Consider the following 19,338-nt stretch of genomic DNA (forward strand, 5'->3'; position numbering starts at 1 on the left):
TAAAATAACCTTAGAACTTTTGTTATTTGTAATCCAATAAAATAAAAATTAAATTAATATACAAATAAATGAATTTTATTATTATATTATGCAATTAGTTTATAATATAGGCGATTATGGCATGAATGGAAGTTTGGCACACGTGGGCCAATATCCATGAATGCCATAATCGCTAATTACAAACGAATTGTCATACGGTATTTTGTGGTAACACTATAACACTGTACTTACACTATTACACTATAACATCTATAACACTATACTTATGGAAATCAAAATCATGTATACTGTGCCCTGTGCATAAAGCAGTGCCACAAACACTGTGTTTATACATGATTGTGAGTTCTATAAGTATAGTGTTATAGGTGAGTCAACCACAAAATTTATTTATTTGTCTTATTTTACAGATTATAAAATAAATTTATTTATAATAAATTTTTATCAGAGATAAGAATTTTCATTAGAACTATCATAAAACAGATGTATATTATATTATTAAATCACAAAATATATATAGTTTTAAAGTTTGTCGTGAGTTTGTTTATTGATAGCTAGTTCCATGTAAATACGATTGTCTTTGTTATAAAGATATACTGTATTATACAATTTGTACAGAGACGTGTATTATAACTAAATGTAATTTAGCTTATATTATTTATTTGGATTGCCTATTTATATTGTATGCGAATGCGATAAATGAAAGGCAAAAGAAATGCACTGTACAGTTAAAATAGGATGATAAATATTTCTATTATATATCCGAATAATATATTTCAGATAATAAAAAATACATAAAGACTTGTCAACGTTTGAGACAATTGATTTGAAATTAATAAGAAATGTGGAAATATTTGTGTTTTTTTGGTGGACAGACACCAAATACGTTACGGCTCACCGGTGCCCGAATGGATAAATTCATCAAATTCTACTAATAAATAAATAGTTGATCGTGGATTCGCGCTTCACTAATAAACTGCCCATATGGAGTTTTCTCCACTTGTCTAACACTTATATAGGCCAGTTTCCCATAGAAAATCATGCCGGAAGGCATCCTTACCTTGGCACATGGCCCGTGTGTTGCGTTGTCGTATTTCATCAAACCAAATATTTTTTCTCAATTAGAAACGTAAGTGTTTTTTTTATCAATCATATTTATTGTTAATGTCGTCATAGAAGAATTTTAATCTAAATATGTGTTTATTTAGACTGAAATAATATATACTGTATTGTCAAACTCTGATATAATGCCCCCCCCCGATATAGTGTCACCCCTTGAATACTTCCTCAAAAATATTGGATAGAGAATTTCGGCAACTTTGAATTACCAAAAGCATGATTTTGTATTGTAAACAATAAAAATTATTACCAAATCAAACAAACACTCAAGCTCGTACACAACGTTATTGTATATATTTCTTATTATTTGAGGTACTTAAGTTCTGCGCTAGTTTGATTTAAAGCCAATTCTAAAGGCAAATAAATGTAGTACTAAATCGAAGTCTGACATTTTTATATTAAATTTGAAACCCAGTTAAAATCATTACATACATAGAATTGATTGTATCTAATTCCTTTCCGGAGAAAATTTTTGAATTGAAGTAACGTAATTTCCGGTTTGCATCGAAGGTACTGTACAGTACATATATAGTTAATAAGGCATCCTGCCCCTAATCTTTCCATATTTGGTCTCGGCTTTCATCTATCTTACTCTGTTCTCGAGATTAAGGAAAGGCACACAGACAGCCGTACGGACGACAGTGGGAATTTATAAGTCTACAATTATTATTATTTTTTTTTCAAATTGAAGCCCAAAAGTATTTGATAATGATTTTTAATAACATCGTTAACAATTGTCTATTGTAAACAAGCTAATTATGTATACTTTCAGCTATTGTATATAAAATATGTATGTTGTAATAATATAAAATATTATATAAATGTGAAGTCATCTTTCGAAGATCATTTATGATAACAGATTTAATTTACATAAATTGTATAAACTTCATACTACAGTAATTGGGATAATTAATATACTTTATATAAGTTAACATAACTGTTTTAAAGTTGTTATAAATGTTGCTAAAAATTCAAATTTAAAATTATTTGTCTAACCTATGAGCTATCCGTTTTTAAAGCCTTACATATTTCGTACTTTATTCTCAAAATTGTAATATAATAAAGTTTAATTATAATATATGAACCTGACGTGAAAGTACAGTAGGGCCTGCCATACGTTCCAAGCCCTCTTGCGAAAATTTGTGTAAAATGGTAAAAATACTTAATAATTATTAAGTATTTTTCTATACTAATATTAATTAATAATTAATAAGTATAATTATTAAGTATTTTCTATACTAATATATCTAACACACATTTATATTTATAAATATGTATGTAATTGTACCTTACAAATATTTTTTTTCATTCTTTTTTTGGAATTAACTAAAACCTGAGATCACTTATGGAGAATTCGCGTATGATGAAGTCCTACTGTATTTTAAATTTTCTATTAAATTTGAACGCTCAACTCGGTTCCTTTAACCCATTCATCCTCAAATACTTTGTAAACAATTGTATAGATATTAATATATAGAAATAAATTCAATAATAATTGATTAGATAGCACAGAAAGTTATTGAACACGTTATTGTATTCGTAATTACTCACTTCCTACACGAAGCATTATTCTAATACCTGTTTTGTGACGTCATAATTTTCAAATTCCTTCTGTTAACTATTATGACATGTTCACCCCTCCCACCTAAAAAGTATGACGTAATAGATGTTAGTAAGATTTGTTGCAGACAGAAGTACTGTACACTACGTATGCATTTCAACCTACAAATTTTAGTGTATATTACTCAGACTTTTAACATGTAATAATGTATATTTCAGGCATTTTTACGTTTATATTGAGTTTTAAAACGCATAAAAACAAGCTTTTATTTATTGTTATTATACGCTAAATAATTATTTAAAAATTATTACAATGTTAAAAGAGTAAATAAAAATTGCGATATGCAACAAATCTATGGATTAAAAATAGTTATGATTTTTTAAAATCAGTTTTTTTAAGCAATTAGTTTAATTTGTATTCCTTATTTTTTGTATTTTAACTTCATCTTCTTTCGAATTCAACAGTTGAAAAATAAAAGAAATTAGATTTGATGAGTCATATTGATTTTGCAATAAACCTCGTCAAATCTAACGTTGTTTTACTTTAAAACCTTTATGTTGTGTTTTATTTAATAAATATTTATTTAACTATATTTTAAGGATTATTCGATCTTTAAAGTAAGCTTTTATACATTTATAGACTATGAATTTGGTTTTGTATAAAATTGGATTTGAATCTAGAGAATTGGTTTGTAAACACTTACTGATAGAAAATAAACTTGTTTTTATATTACCATAGTTACCTGAACTACATACAGTACGTACAGAAATTGCTATTAGAAATCTAAAAACTTAAATATTAAATAAATTTAATTAATAAATCATACAAATTCATTATTTAATCCTCGAAAATCACTTAAATAAAATTAATCCTTTGATATATTAATGTAATTATCGATAGCTTCACTACTTAACTGAAGCGACCCAATTAATTCTTATTTGTTGGGTTGGATCTAAATGTGAAATGCATATTGTACAGAAAACAAAAGATTTAATCTCTTCTGAGAGGATTTATTTATACTCAAGTATTTATCAGAATCACTAAAATCTTTTACTAAAGTTAACCTTTGGCCTATTTTACCTATAAGAAGGAAAGCATATAAATAAGCTATAAGCCTCGATAAAAAATAAATGGCACTATCTGCAATAATTATTGACTTTTTTAAGTACCGTTAAAAACGTTCACTGCTCAATAAATAATATCAAAAAGGGGTGAAATTATTTTAGATCATCTTCAAAAAAGTATTTCTTAACTTTTTAGTAAATATAGGTCTATACGTAATTTAAATAAGTTTTAAAAAATTTCAATTTGTAATCTAACATACGTATAGTCATATGAATGTAACTCATATATTAAGTAATAAATTCCGTAGTTTATTACTTAATGTATGAGTTGTTTTTCATATTTCTTTTCTAAATTATTACTCACCGGCCCCGTTATGTATAACAGAGGGAAAGTATGGCAATCGCTCAAAACATGACCCCCAAATGTTATTAAATTTTTTGGTCAAAGGTCGACGAGGTGAGGAAATAAAGGGAGATCGTGTGTCGTATCTCGAGTAGGGTTGGACTTAATGACGATTATACTCGTATTAGCATTTAAAATTTTTTTATAAACCCATCCCTGCCTTCAAAATTAAGCATTTTGCCATTTTATAATAATTAAAAATAAAATATCATAACAGATGGCGCCACACTCACATTTTTATATGTGGCCGGGATAGTTAAACAACTCGTTGCTGTATTTTTTTATTTTACAAGTCATTGTTTTATTACTTCAAAATTAAATATTTCTTCCTTTTTAATGAATAAAAGGATTATTCGAAACTAAGTTCTTTTGTTGAAATCTAATGTTTTAATTTTTAATTATAAGAATGTTTTCTATATTTATATTTTATTAAAAAATAAATTGTGAGAAAACGAGATCTACTTTAAGAATATATAGAAAGTGTGTGCTTAAAAACTAGTTTGATAATTGGCCCACATTTTGTTGTTACGTTATTCATCTTCTTTATTTAAATGCAGGCTAGTTTAATTAATTTATGGGCAAAAGAACTTGTTGACAATCAGTGATTATTAATTATTGCGATGTGTTTTTATATCTTGATTCCGTTATTTTAATTTACAAATTCTCAGCTATAAAAAAGTTAGCTTAAATTACGTACGAATTATTTAAATCTGAATTTATTAAGTATACAGATTATAGTATTACATCCGTGTATATACAGTAGATAAATACAGTAATTTGTTTCATCGGATTATAAATTATTTATTGACAACGAAGGTATTAAAGATGGCCTTTTATTATGCAATTATATCATTGTGTCTTATCGGTTTCAGCTAATAAAACGGTTTCATTTAAAACTATTGTAATTAAATACTTTAGAAATTGACCTACTGTGCGACTTAAATGTTGCCTTCTGTTGTTTAATTAAAACGAAAATTAAAGGACTAAATTAATAGACTTTGTTTACTATTCTGCTATTATCATAAATTATAAGTTGAATTTGTTATCTGTTTTTGTATATTAAATACTAAATTATAACGAATATATTTATTATTTTAATATTTAATTTGTTTACTTTTGTTTAATAATACCTAATTAATTATTCAAACTTATTTTTAAATGTATTAATTTGTAGTAAAATAGATATTTTATTGGTAACAATGTTCCCGTACAATGAGTACTGTATATGTAATTTCACATAAATACAGTTGCTATTTAAATTCATAAATGCTGATTTTAATTCTTAATCAGGATTGAAAGTCTGCATAACCGAACAAAAAATTCAGCAACGAGTTGCTTAACTTTCCAGGCAACATTTAAAACTGCGCGTGTGGTGCCATTTGTTATGATGTTTTATTTTAAAAACTTTTTATATTTTTAATTATTATAAAATGGCAAAACGCTTAATTTTGAGGGTAGGGATAGATTTATATATATATAAAACAACTGTAAATGCTAAAGTCCTGTCCTACTGGAGTATTCTAGATCGACCCCCTTAACTGTAATAAGGAGTAATATACAGCACAGGTTTCTGAATGTTATATTATTTTATTAATTACGTACAAAGCAGTGATATACAGTAAGTTTCGCTATGCAACTCTACGGAAAGAAAAATGAATCATTCTGTTACCCAAGAGTCGAGATCCTAGCATTACGTAACGTTTTTGTAACGCATCGTAACGCCTATTTGCGTAACCACCCATCCGTATCTGCATCACATAATTTATAGACAACTCCTAAGTTTATAAAACTAAATAGTTTAAAATTAATTGTGTTGATTGATCATGTACAAAAGTATTCATATTTCATTGTTTTGTCGAAATTTCTATCTTAAAATTTTGTATTATGTTTCTAGAATTATTTATAATATTTTTAAAAAATTTATATCATTCTTCATTTTCGTAAAAGATTATTAAACATAAAAAACATCTCTCGCTATTCTTCCTTATTATTATTCATTATTCGTAATTTATTTTTTGATCCTTCTGATTAATAACAAATATAATACGAATATTATTTATTCATGCGAAAATGGATGTAAGTTATTTATATTTAAATTTAAAATAACGAAGTAACATAAAGAATAATCTCACTAATGCAAATGGCCTTTCCTTAAAATAAAGTGTAACGTTGCAACGATCTTTTATCGTCATTTCTTGTCTGCTTTGTGTGTTTGTATGAGATTATTTATTTTTATTTCACATTACTCAAATGAAAAAGTGTATAGTTCTATATTATTCAGTATTTTTATACAAAAAATAATGATCGTAATTTTGAATAAATTATTCTATTATTAATTTTGTTGAATTTTTTTTTTATAACCAGAAATGAATAACTGCATAATTATTTCGGGGGCTTCAATTTGAAAAAATTGTAATCTATAAATTTCCACTGTCGTCCGTCTGTCTGTCCTTCCTTAAGTCAGATAGATGAAAGTTGAGATCAGATAGGGGCAGAAGGCCCAGATTAACTGTATATAAACTCCCGGTCTGAACCGAAAGTCATGGGAATTCAGTTCAAAAATTTTTCCCTGAATGGTTTTCCGGGTAAAATTTTTTTCACTTACCTAACACGTAAACAGAAGCTACTTTCCTATAGAAAGTCCTCCCGGGAGTTACTCTCCTTGACAAGTTTCCCATAGAAACTTCTCCCGGGAATTACGCTCCTTGACAGATCACGATTGTGTTGTGATGCTTTATGCCATCAAAGCACTTAACTTAAAATGATAACATATTTAAAATATGCTTTACTTATTAATAAATGATTTAAGTATCAGTCATTTGTATTTAAATTTAAAATAAAGTTCTAAAACAGTATTGTTTGTAACAATCCTAAACAAAGTTTGCAGGAAAAGCAAGTGATACTTTTTCATTTCCATTATATTACTGTACATCTTCCATATTATTCTATTATAAACAAAGCAGTTATTATTTTGTAACTTTCTTACCATTATTAAGTATATTTTTCTAGGTTTTTATCGATTATTTTTACTTTATGTGATGGTAAACTTTCATACGCAAATCCATTTTAAGATTGATGAGTTCCTGCCTGTATAGTAACTAACATCTTTATAAAAAAAAAGCTTTAATTTTAATCTGTTAAAGTAATTTTTCCATAGATAAACATTTTTTAAACTTAATCTGATGGAGAAAAATTTTAATATTCTCATCAAACCAAACTTTTTAATAAAATAAGATAAATAATATCCTATACGTCGTTTAAACGAGAGTTCAGTTTCGTTTTATAAAGAAAAAAAACTTGAAAATTTTTAAAAATTATCATAGAAATGACGGCATTATATTTTTAGCTATAATTTTTTAGTTAAACAATTGCGCTGACTTACGCTTTACAAACGTACTGTACATAATTGTAATTCGATATGAAACTAATGATGATTTATTATATATATATATATATAATTAAAGTTTGTTTTCAAAGCAGAGAGTTCAATTTATAAGAGATAATTTGATATGGCAGACACACAAAATAAAAATAATAATAAAGTTTTTGGTGAGATTTTTCTGTAAAAAAAAAGGATAAAAAACAAATATCATATAAAATCAAAAGCAAATACTCAATGCATTTTGTATTTTATATAGCTTATATTTTTAATTTTAAAACAAATTCTAATATTTAAACCTCATTACACAATTCCTCACAACTTCATTTAAGATATTTTTGTTACTCGCTAATTATAAAAGTAAAAAATAATTAAGTTAAAACAGAAAACTTGACGAATTCTGAAAACGTTTATACTTACTATATAAGAGAATAGCACAATAGTTCCTATTATATTAATCTAGAAACACGTGGGAAATTCCCACTGTCGTCTCCGTGCCTTTCCTTAATCTCGAGAACGGAGTTAGATAGATGAAATCCGAGACCAGATATGGAAACGTTAGGGTCAGCAGGCCCCGTTTGACTATATATGAACTTTCGGTATAGACCGGAAGTCACGTTATTTCAATTCAAAAATCCCCCCGAAAGGATTTAGATAGATGACCGGCACGACTTCGTTGCTAAAGGGAAAGTATGATGTACAGGGGCAAGACACTACTAATTTGAGATGGAGAGCATATATTTTAAATTAAAAATTGCAGCCCGTCATTGTGAGTATATTTTTTCAAAGATAGTCTATGAATATATTCAATTTTTTTACTTGAGAATTTGAATAAATATGATGAATTGTCGGGCGGATGAAAATTATAATGGTTTCAAAATTATGCTAAGATTTTTTTTCGAGAAACAGGACACCAAATGATGATGATAAATAATCATTAAATTGGTATTCATGTTTCTGACGTTCCAAAACACCATTAGACAATTATCCACGTTTATTATTTTGCATTTTGATATTAATAGGGTAAAAAAAAAATTAGAATATTGATTGCGATATTATAATAATTAGTTAGCAATTGCATGTTTTAAAATTCATTAAAACATGCATTAAAACATACAAAAAAAAAAATACATTAAACGAATAATAATTAGATGGGAAAAAATCTATAAAAATAATATTTTCTTTAAAATAATTATGTATTTATAAATTATTATGTATATAAAAGAAAGGAATTAATTTTTTAAGTATAGAAATACACGCAAAACATTATATAGATGTTTATAAACTATTTTTAAAAGCTGTATATATTAAAACCTGTCTATGGCGACCACTCACGGTTCCTTCAAAAAGTGGTCTTTTAAACAGGTGATCGTCTAATACAGGTGGTGCTGTAATACCGTATTTCCGCACGTATTTTGTGCACAGATATGGCTAAAAGCCATATATACTAAGCAAAACTCGAGGTGAGCAAAAATAAGAGAATTTTTTCAACGATAGAGTTACATTGGGACTGTATTTTAACAGAAGTCGTCGTGATTTTCGTTAGTTTAATCTTATTTTAACTTTAAAAATACTGTATTTTTAAAATATTTAATATTTTCTTAAGTATAATAAAAACTTATTAATTAATAATAAAACGATTTTATTATTTCTTCTTCTAATACGATTTCATTACATCAATGACAATGGAGGAATCGAAAAAGGAAGATTGCCTGTAAAACAGATTTTGTGTTAATGCGTTTATTAAATGAGCTTCAAATAATAATAATAATAATAATAATAATAAGATAAATTTTATCAAACGATGAGAATAGCCGATTAATTGTATCGTGTACAATATTTTATACCCGTAAGGAAAATACTGTAGATCTACGGTAAAATAAATTTCGTTCTCCCACAGTTAAACTTCGCAGCTAAATTGCCGTTGTGATAAACCATTTTCACTTTCTCTGCATTTCTTTCGTTTTTCGGACAATTTCGAACAAACTGAAATGAATTTCCTTTGTTGTTAGACTAATTTGCGCCTAATTTCAAGGGCAGGAGAAGTGTCCGAGGTGGGTTCGAACAAGAGTTTAGACCAAATATATTCGCGGAAGTGGTCGGTTATTACAGTTGTTGTATGTTGTTCCGGATCAAAAATCGATGCCCGCGGTCGCATTACACAGGTGGTCGTTTAATACGGGTAACTTAAACGAAGACTCTATGTATAAACTATTCCGTGCCAGAAATTTTTGCCCGTTTTGACAGGTGCCCGTCAGCCTAAGCAATTTTTATTGTATATTCATTAAGATTTTAAAATAATTTATATCCGTGTTTATATAATGGAATATTAAAGAATTTGAATAAAATAATATTTAAAATATTAAAGTATTTTTTTTTTTTTGTATATTTTGTTAAGTTTAAATAAGAGAAATATAATTAAGGAGTGTCCTTTAGTTTTAGTTCTTTAATCGGTTTTAGATACGTACAAAACCGTTTTTGTCTGGAAAAATATATCTTAATCGTATTGAATTTTATTTCTTAATATCGTTTCATAAGAAGAGATAATATAGATTTCGCGTGAGTATCAGTTTCTTACATCGTTTTTCTAAATTTAATGAAAGTATATCAATAAATAATATCAAATAACTCCATATATTTTAAACGCTCGTTACATTATATAAATTACTTTATTTTTCTTACTTTAAAATTAATAAATTAAAATATATATAATTGTATACGTATATATTGTGGAAAATATTCATATATAACGTTTAAAGTAAAATAAAAACGTAGGTAAATCGTGGAAAGAAACATGGATAAAATTAAGACAATCTTCGCAAGTATCTCATGACTGTTCTCGGTTCGTTGCAATCAGGAAAGATTAAACCATTGGTTTTCAAACATTCTTCGGCGCATCTTTGTCCCATGAAATATTCTCCGTACATCTTCTTACATTGACCACAGTTTCTGTTTAAAAAAGTATCATTTTTTTTTTTTTTACAATTTTAAAACTGAAATAAACACTTAATTTTAAACACTTCGAATTATAGAACTAATATTAAACTTACGTACAGAATACAGAATTTTATTAAAGATAAAAATTTATCTGAGTTCCTGTTTAAGTATAATAGACGTATAGTAAATATATAAAAAGAATTCAACGTATAAAAATTACATTAAAAACATAAAATAAATTTTTATTCAATTAATTGGTTAAAATTTAACGGTAAAAGTAGAATTAATTAATTAATTTTGTCTTATGTTTACTTACATAATACAAGTTCTAACCGGAACAGAAAGAACTCCGGGAGAACCCGATACAAACAGCATCATCAAAATCAACGACAATACAGCAACTGATGGCCTCATAACTATAATATAAAAAATAATAATAATAAAAAAAGTGAAACAAAAAAATAATATATATATATATATATATAAGAAGATTAAGAAAGTTCGAAAACAATTTCTTAAGTATTAAAAATACACCAATATGTTTTGTTAGTCTTATTTATTATAAGCTTTATCATTTTATATCATCAAGTGCATACTTACTTGAGCTTGACACTTTATCACCTTAAGTAAAAGCAGAGTTGTGACAGAAAGATGCAGCTACAGCTTGCTTTTACTTAGAATTTGTCCAATAGGAGGAGCTCATCGTGGGCTTCTGTCAAAGGAATAAATATACCAGGTATCCGTAATTTTTGTTAGAAAAACATCTACTGCAATGTTTCATCCTACGAACAAAACTATCAATTGATATTCAATTTATAGCCAATTTTTTTTCTATTCTGTTTATCGTTTAATATTTTTTCTATATTGATACGAATGCATCAATTCTATTGTTATCTCGTCTATAATAAATAATACTACTTAATTTGCTTATTTTAAAAAATATAATTAGTAACTTTGATATGCTAAATAAGTTCACATTTCAAATCCTATTCTTTAAAGTAAACATAATATATACAGCCTATATATATATATATATATATATTAAATTATATTATAAATCGAAGATTTTTATTCATTTGCAAAGAATGTCAATATTCAATATAAGGAAAGTAAATTTCCTTATTTTCTTTCCGTGTAATGCATAATATATATTCTACTGTTGGTGTAAGATATTTAAGTATTTGTTTGCAATTTATACTGAGAGATGTAGCTATTCATACGATCTTTTATTTGTTACGGTATAGCCTAAATGTAAACTTGTAAAGGATTGCTTTATATCAAGATTAAGTCAAAATTTATATACTTTTCAGTAAACAAACATTTAAGTTGATAAATTTCAGGTGGTAAAAATCCGATTATTGGATTTAGAATGTCGTAGTTTTTGACGTGGAATTAAATGATAAAAACTACACTTTTTACTGAATTCATCTTCGATAAATATTATTTAAAAATTGCATTGTTTCGACTGTAAAAATTTTGTTTATACATGAAAGATACAACTTGTGTTTTATTATTATTATTATTACACAAGAGAATAAATTCGCTTCCTTTATAAAAGTAGGTTATGCAAAAGAAGATTATACTATTAACTATTTAGAAGTAAAATATATATAAAACATCCCGGATATTTAGAAGATTATATTATTATTACTATAAAAAATTTATGAAATAATAAGACATTGTTAGAAATTCTATCTATTATATTTAATTTAGTTCATTTCCTTAACAAAATAACACATGTGTAAAAAATATTTTATATATATGTAAAGATACATAAGAAAATATGTAAAAAATCTATATAGATTACGGTGGTTTTATTATTTATTTGTTAATTTTTTTTTTGTAGTATTAAGTGTAGTATAAAGTATAAGAGAATATTTACTATTTCTAATTTACTATAAATTTTTAAATATTTTTATATTTTTTATAGATATATTATCACTCCTTATAATATTTATATATTAGAGAGAGAAAGTAAGCGAAAACAATAACTACAAAGTTTGTCATTTAATCCTAAAGCAGGTGTAAGACAATAAAAGGGTGAGAATTGTTTTAAAAATGATAAAAACTAACCGGTTTCAATTCATCTTTCCTCAAAATGTTTTATTTTTTAAGACCCGTAAAGACGTTTTATCTAAATTCCTTATAATTATAATTATAAAAGAAAATAAATAAATTATTTAAAGTCTATTTTCTTTGTTATATTTATTGATTACTTATTAAAGTTTAAATATTACCCGAGATACCGTGGATACTCTTTTTATTCTCATATTATTTAATGTCGTTTAATTATGTCTTAAATAATTTTTAATAATAATAATAATATAATATATATATATATTTATTTATTTAAGAATAAGCATACTTTTATTAATATGTAGAAGAAATTCAATTGGGGTTATGTGTCGTACATTTACTACAGCATATAAAGCGGTGAATTGACAGATAATTTATGCATCTACTACAAATTTTATATAGGTCTAAGCTAAAATACTTCAAGTAAATCTTTTATAGGTTTAGTTGAAGTATTTTAAAACAAAACTAATTATTTTAATCACTTATATTTTTATATCTCTTTTCGTTAATACTGGATTTACTTATATTTCCTAAAACTCATTATGTAGCCTATTGATAATTTTAAACGAATTTAACTTCTTGTTCTACTGAAAATTATTAATTAGTTATCAATATTTTAAATAATTTTGATAATAACATGAAACTTTCTCATACAATATGTAAAGAAATAAGTAAGAATAATGTAGTACAGTATAAGTACAGTACTTTGTACTATTGAAAAATGTCAGTTTTATTAATGAATTTTGTTAGCTTTTAACCTTACGAGGTAGACGAAACTCTGCTAAATAAAATATTTATAACAATTAGAAACCAAAAACGACTAAGGAAATAGAAATTAAATACATTCTATATAAATAAAACAAATAAAAATATTTAAATATTATTTAAATCTCAAGTAAGAATTGTTATTGTTGATCGAATATGGAACTTTTCTACAATTTTTTTATTTATAATTACGTGTTTTATCATTCCTGAAGGCAACTTAAAATTAGATGAATTATTTTTAATATCTAAACTAACAAAACAACATCTGAAAAACATACGTTTACCTTAAAAAATACATTAATACATATATATATATATGTATTGAAAATATAAAATTAAAATATTTATTAAAATTGAAATTATTATCCACAGAATCTGTTGAAAAAAAAAATTTACTTTTCCGCCTTTCTTTTAATTAATTATATAAACTAATGTTCAATTTTTGAAATTAATAATTTAGTTTTCAATTAAAATTCAGTTATTAAATTTAGCATATGAATTTTTAATATTTCTATATAAATCTTCATAAAATTGTCGAATAATCTTTAAATTACTCTGCCATCTTCTAAAAATCTTGCATATTAGAGTATGTATATATATATATATCAATAATTTTCTTATTTTTAGATATTTCAATCCGACAAAAGATGGATTTAGTAAAAATACCAACTACATTTATCTATTCTATAATTCTCTTGTCCGATAATATAAAATTAGTTTAATAAAATCCTTCTAAATTTTTATAAAATCTTCCTTAATTGCACTCACATTATCATGAGATAATACTTATAGATACAAAAATTGAAGATTTCATTACTTACAAGCTATTTATTTGTCTTAGTTCTATTTATTAATAGCCGCGGTACTTCATAATATTGTCTCTTAACCAGGAAACATATGTTTATTTCTGCTGATTAGATTACTAATAGGAAATGAAAATGTTTAAGATAGATCTTCGGAAAATATAAGAGGAGTTAATAAGAGAAACAAAATGACTTAAACTACTTATAAATGAAGCGAAGGTATTTTACTAACTAACATTTTGATGACAAATCATTACAGTTCATTTATAAATTAATCAAATGAAAGTAACTACGTTTAAGTTTCATAAAGATTTTATGATAAGTTTGCAATGATATTTAACATCGTAACTTTGTGTAAATTTCGTAAATTTGTTAATCATCTGAAATAAATTTCAAGTTTTATCAATTGATTGGTGGTAATACGAAATTATAAATTGCTTAATCTTTCTCAAATACAGATATATCTTTACGTAAATAATGTTTTGTAATTATTTTTACTAAATTGGAAGCTCACAATATACGAGCAGATTGTGTTAATTATTTATCATTACGTTTATATATTATCATGAATAATTAGTAGAGCAATACAGTATAGGCCCTAATGTTCGTTTTCTCTAAAGATCCAATAAATTACTAGGGATCGTTGGGAATTTGATAGATAAATTTATTTTTAATATAATAAAAACAATAGCATAATAATAATTGATGTTTATTAAACATTTATTACGTTAAATAATAATTTTTTATATTTATTTATTCATTTTAATTAGATAAACTCCCAGAAAAATTAATTTAAGGATTCAAAAAGAGTTTTATACTTAACATTAAGTTAAAAAAATAAAGTAAACGATTTTATAATTAATATTATTATTTTTTTTCTACGGTACTTGAAAAAATATGTGGTTACTCTTGAGAATATATGAGATGACTTTTGAGGATATAGAACAATAATAATTCTCGGAAATAAATGGAGTTTAACTATCGTGAGTTTGGTCTTTGTATAGAGATTATATTTTGTAAGTTTAATCAAAGTGTGATTGATTTTCCAATCAGTCAAGTTTAAATGTAACTTTGAAAATTTCATCGTATATATTTTATAATAATAAAATGTAAAAAAATTAACCAGATAAAATTACATTTAAAGCTTCATTTTATTTTAGGAATCTTGGTATTCATTTCTAAAGTTTTCAATGAATTTCGCTTGTCTTGTAAAATCTTATATTTTCTATTTAAATAAATTTTAATATTAATATATAAAAATATATTTAAGTAGAAAATATAAGATTTTACGAGACAAGCGGAAGTTCGAGAAGCGAAATTCATTCGAAAATTAACACCTAAGGAAATAAAACTCAATAATTAAACTTTAGTCATATATCGTCTAAGGAAATAGTCACGATTCTAATCAATTAACACTTTATAATCAATGATTTATCATTTTTTAAAAAAGCCTTAAGTAATTCTATTTGTTGGAAATGTTAATATAAATCATAAGCATTAAACTGTTAAAGTTTTATTTGAAATATATGGAAAAATAAACTTAAACTCAGAAGCAAATTAAATCTTAAGACAGATTAAATTTCTAATAGGTAATACTGTATACTGTCCATTTATTAGGTATCATTAATATAAATAATATATGATAAACAATTAAGCTAATTATTAATAAATTAACTATTTAATTTAACTTAATTATTGTCTCATATTACATTGGCGCATTATCCTATAGACGAAAGGAGCAATTGCAGAGGGCACAAACCAATCTTTTATAAGAAAATACTGTATTTTCCCAAAAAAATTCTACCGAAGAAGAAAAACGTTTGAAGTCAACACTGTACAGTTAATGGGGTCCCTAATTCTAATTTTCCAGGGCTCTAATGCTGCACTGATTATAGGGTTTTCCAAAATTTCCATTTGATGTTTCATAGAGACAAGTGCTGCATCATCCGTACTAATTAACGGCGAACATTAGTAATGCCAATCATGGCCTTAGAAACATTACGTGCGTATCTAAAACCCATAAAAGCACTTAATTTTCCTTATAAATAATATTACTAATGTTAAGAAATATATTAACAAAATTCATTTTAAACTGTAAACAGTATGATTATTTAAAAAATAATTTCTGTATAGATTAACATAACAAATTATACTTTTAAAATAATAGGCTTTTATAAAATTTATTCTAATTAAAATTGAGAAAAAAATTACTAGTAAAGAGGGCAAAGTCCGTTTAATGTTAGTCACAGCGGTTTCCTATTATTAATTGAAAAAGTTTGAAATTTTAATAATTATATACGAATTACAATTTAACAATTTTCTAAAATTATATTGACTTTCTATTACGTGAGTGACACATCTTTATTGAAATTATAAAAATACTTTTAGTTAGTTCCAACACAATGTAAATTCATCATTTATTATTATTTTTTTTAAAGTGTGTCATTTATGTTAATAATTTACTGTAATTACACGCTTATTATTATGATAAACAAAAAAAAATTTAAAGCTTATTTATATAATAAAAAACTGAAAATATTAATTAAACTTTTCCATTATTTATTAATTCATATTAATTAAATATTGCATTGTCTTAACGTTATTAATTAAACAGAATAATATAGTAATATTCAAATAAAGCTGTTCAAGTACTATAATTTATTGTAGTTGTTATTGATATACAATTTTACCAATTATTGATCGATACTTCGACGATATCGATTGTCAGTTTATCGATTATTGCACAAAATGATATCATTTATATCGATTATATATTTCATGTAGAACATCATCATAAAAGAACGATTGTATTGTTCACGAAGTAAGGTAGAGACGTGACGACTGGTGACACGACGGCTTATCGGTTTAAAAAGTGCAAAGTCAAAACTGATGGAGTTAGTAAGTAATTTTAAAGACGAAGGAATTGCTACCGACAATTGTATTTTCAGTGTAAACTGTGTGATTTGACCATAATTTGAACAAAAAGCGCCTCTTTTCAAGGGTTAACTTGTCAATTGCTTTAACAGGATGTGTTTGCAATTAGTGTAAAATTTTCTTGTACCAACGATTTTATTTTGGAAATAAAAAAGGCTTTGATTGAATAGCTTGAGAATGTAAATCTATATAAAGAGATAACTGGCTTGCCATTCCAAAAGCACTAGGTGGATTCAAGTGGCTTGTTTTTATGTCGAAAATTTGATAAACTAGAAGAAAAGTCTTCAGAGACCGCGATGAAACTCAAGAATCCATTGAAACAAGAAACCTTGTTATACTGTAGGTTCCTGTGTAAAATTAAGGAAAGCGGTCTATGTATAATACTAAGAAGCAGGGGAGAGATTTTTAAACACGCCAAAAACCAGTTGGATGAATTGTTTTAGAGACTCTATAATACTCTGGAGTTTTTAGTGAAAACTAAATATGCTGCTTCACATCTGTTAATGTTCTCAGTTAAACGATTTATTTTCCTGGTACCACTGCGTCTGACCATAGAGATATAGAGCGACTGTGACTTCGCAAGTACAGTACAATGTTTTTCTATTTGTGAACTATGAAAATGGATCTGGTTCCAAAAGTAACTAACAGATTAGAATTTTTTATCATTTTCTCAACTTTTACGTATTCTGTGTATACTTTTCTACAGAATAAAATGATAGTTTAGCTTTTAAACTTTTTAAAGCACTTTTCTACAAAATCCATCACTTTTTACTCTGTTTTTATGGAAAAATAGCACCTCAATTTTCCAAGTAAGTTTATAGTTATGACTTTTCATATACCTATAACGTTTTTAGATAAAAATAAATAAGTAAATAATGCTTTACCCGATAAAAAGTTAATGAATAATTAATTTTTTATACTCTAGTAATTATATATGTTACGTTCACTACCGGTACCCTCTAAGAATGGTGCAAATATAGGTTCTATAGGTTACACAGCAACGAAGCCGGCTCTGGATATATCGCACTAAAATATAAAATTATGATGATTTTCCATTAGTTATCTTATTAACTTTACATGAAAGCCTATGTGTAACTTTATGTATTTCGGATTTTACTAAAAGACACTATAAATTAATAAAAAATAAAATAAAAATAAAAAAGAGAGAGAGAAAATATAAAAGAATATCCAAAAAAATAGTAATATATTGTAAATAAATTTACAATTTTTTTCGTTCCATTAAAATTTATCGCCATCTGTTGGCCGTTTCGAATATTACAACAAAGTAAAGATACAATTTATTTCTAATAAGAATTATAATAAAACGTCGTATAACATAAAACAAAAATGTATTCATCAAGTCGGGTTAAATGAAGTATATGCCCTATATTATGCTGTTTTGTTGTTATTAAAATAAGATTAAACAAATCAAAAAACAATAGAATACAATTGAAGTTCTATCAAGTACTGTATTATACAATTTTTGTTATACAACAACGAAAATTTTAAAATTTTATTGCAAAATACAAAATGTAATAAAAACGTATTCATATTTCATAATAACGTATTTTACTGATGAAAATATACGTAGTGAAGGATGATGACGGAGCAGCAATTACCGTCTAACATGTGGCATTTCATTATAGTTAATGCCATATCCGTTAGGTGTCACTAATAGCCAAGGACACGTGGCGACTGATATCCTGAAGATCAACATCATTCCAGATGAGGACCTCCGCACTCCTCGCATACTAATCATACTGGTAAGAATATACTTGTCTACATATTTTAGAAAAATTATTTACGCCAATTAATTTTTTTATTGTTCAATTTTCTTATGTTAATAATTATTTTCTCTATTTTTTTTTCGTTGATTTAAAGTTTATTTCGGTCCACTTATAACTTGGCCCGCTTACAAAACCCAATTTATGAGTGCAACGTCGCTCTTCCTATTTTTAAATCTCTTATGCTTTATTAGATTTAGAATTTATTTTTAATTTTAATTCTTGTTTAAAAAATGGATTTGTAATATATTAAATAATCGTCTAGACTTTAAATTATAATTTTAAAATATTATTATTATTATTATTATTATTATTTATTATTTATTATACACGTGAGTGTGTAATTTAATAATGAAATAAATAATAATATTTATTATTGTTTAAAATTATCAAATTTATCTTTATGTAAAGTTACAAAATTAAGAATATTCCTGTACTAAAAATAAATAAAATAATAATAAATTAGTCAAAGAATACGGCTTTATATATCCGATATAAAACTACATTACAGTTGAT

At 25.4% G+C, this 19,338-nt stretch overlaps 1 protein-coding gene across 1 annotated transcript in view; it reads left to right on the forward strand.

Annotated features, from left to right (window-relative positions):
• The first annotated feature begins 18,688 nt into the window (after nt 1-18,688).
• The window catches only part of LOC136972351 (sodium-dependent phosphate transporter 1-B-like), a 29,424-nt gene continuing 28,774 nt past the window's right edge, over nt 18,689-19,338 (forward strand). The window contains exon 1 of the mRNA XM_067266923.1: nt 18,689-18,801. The gene's annotated coding sequence lies outside the window, so the exon portion shown is untranslated. The remainder of the gene's footprint in view (nt 18,802-19,338) is intronic.

Source organism: Centruroides vittatus, unplaced genomic scaffold (assembly GCF_030686945.1).
Source record: "Centruroides vittatus isolate TY-2023 unplaced genomic scaffold, ASM3068694v2 contig_1057, whole genome shotgun sequence".
Lineage (NCBI taxonomy): Eukaryota > Metazoa > Arthropoda > Arachnida > Scorpiones > Buthidae > Centruroides > Centruroides vittatus.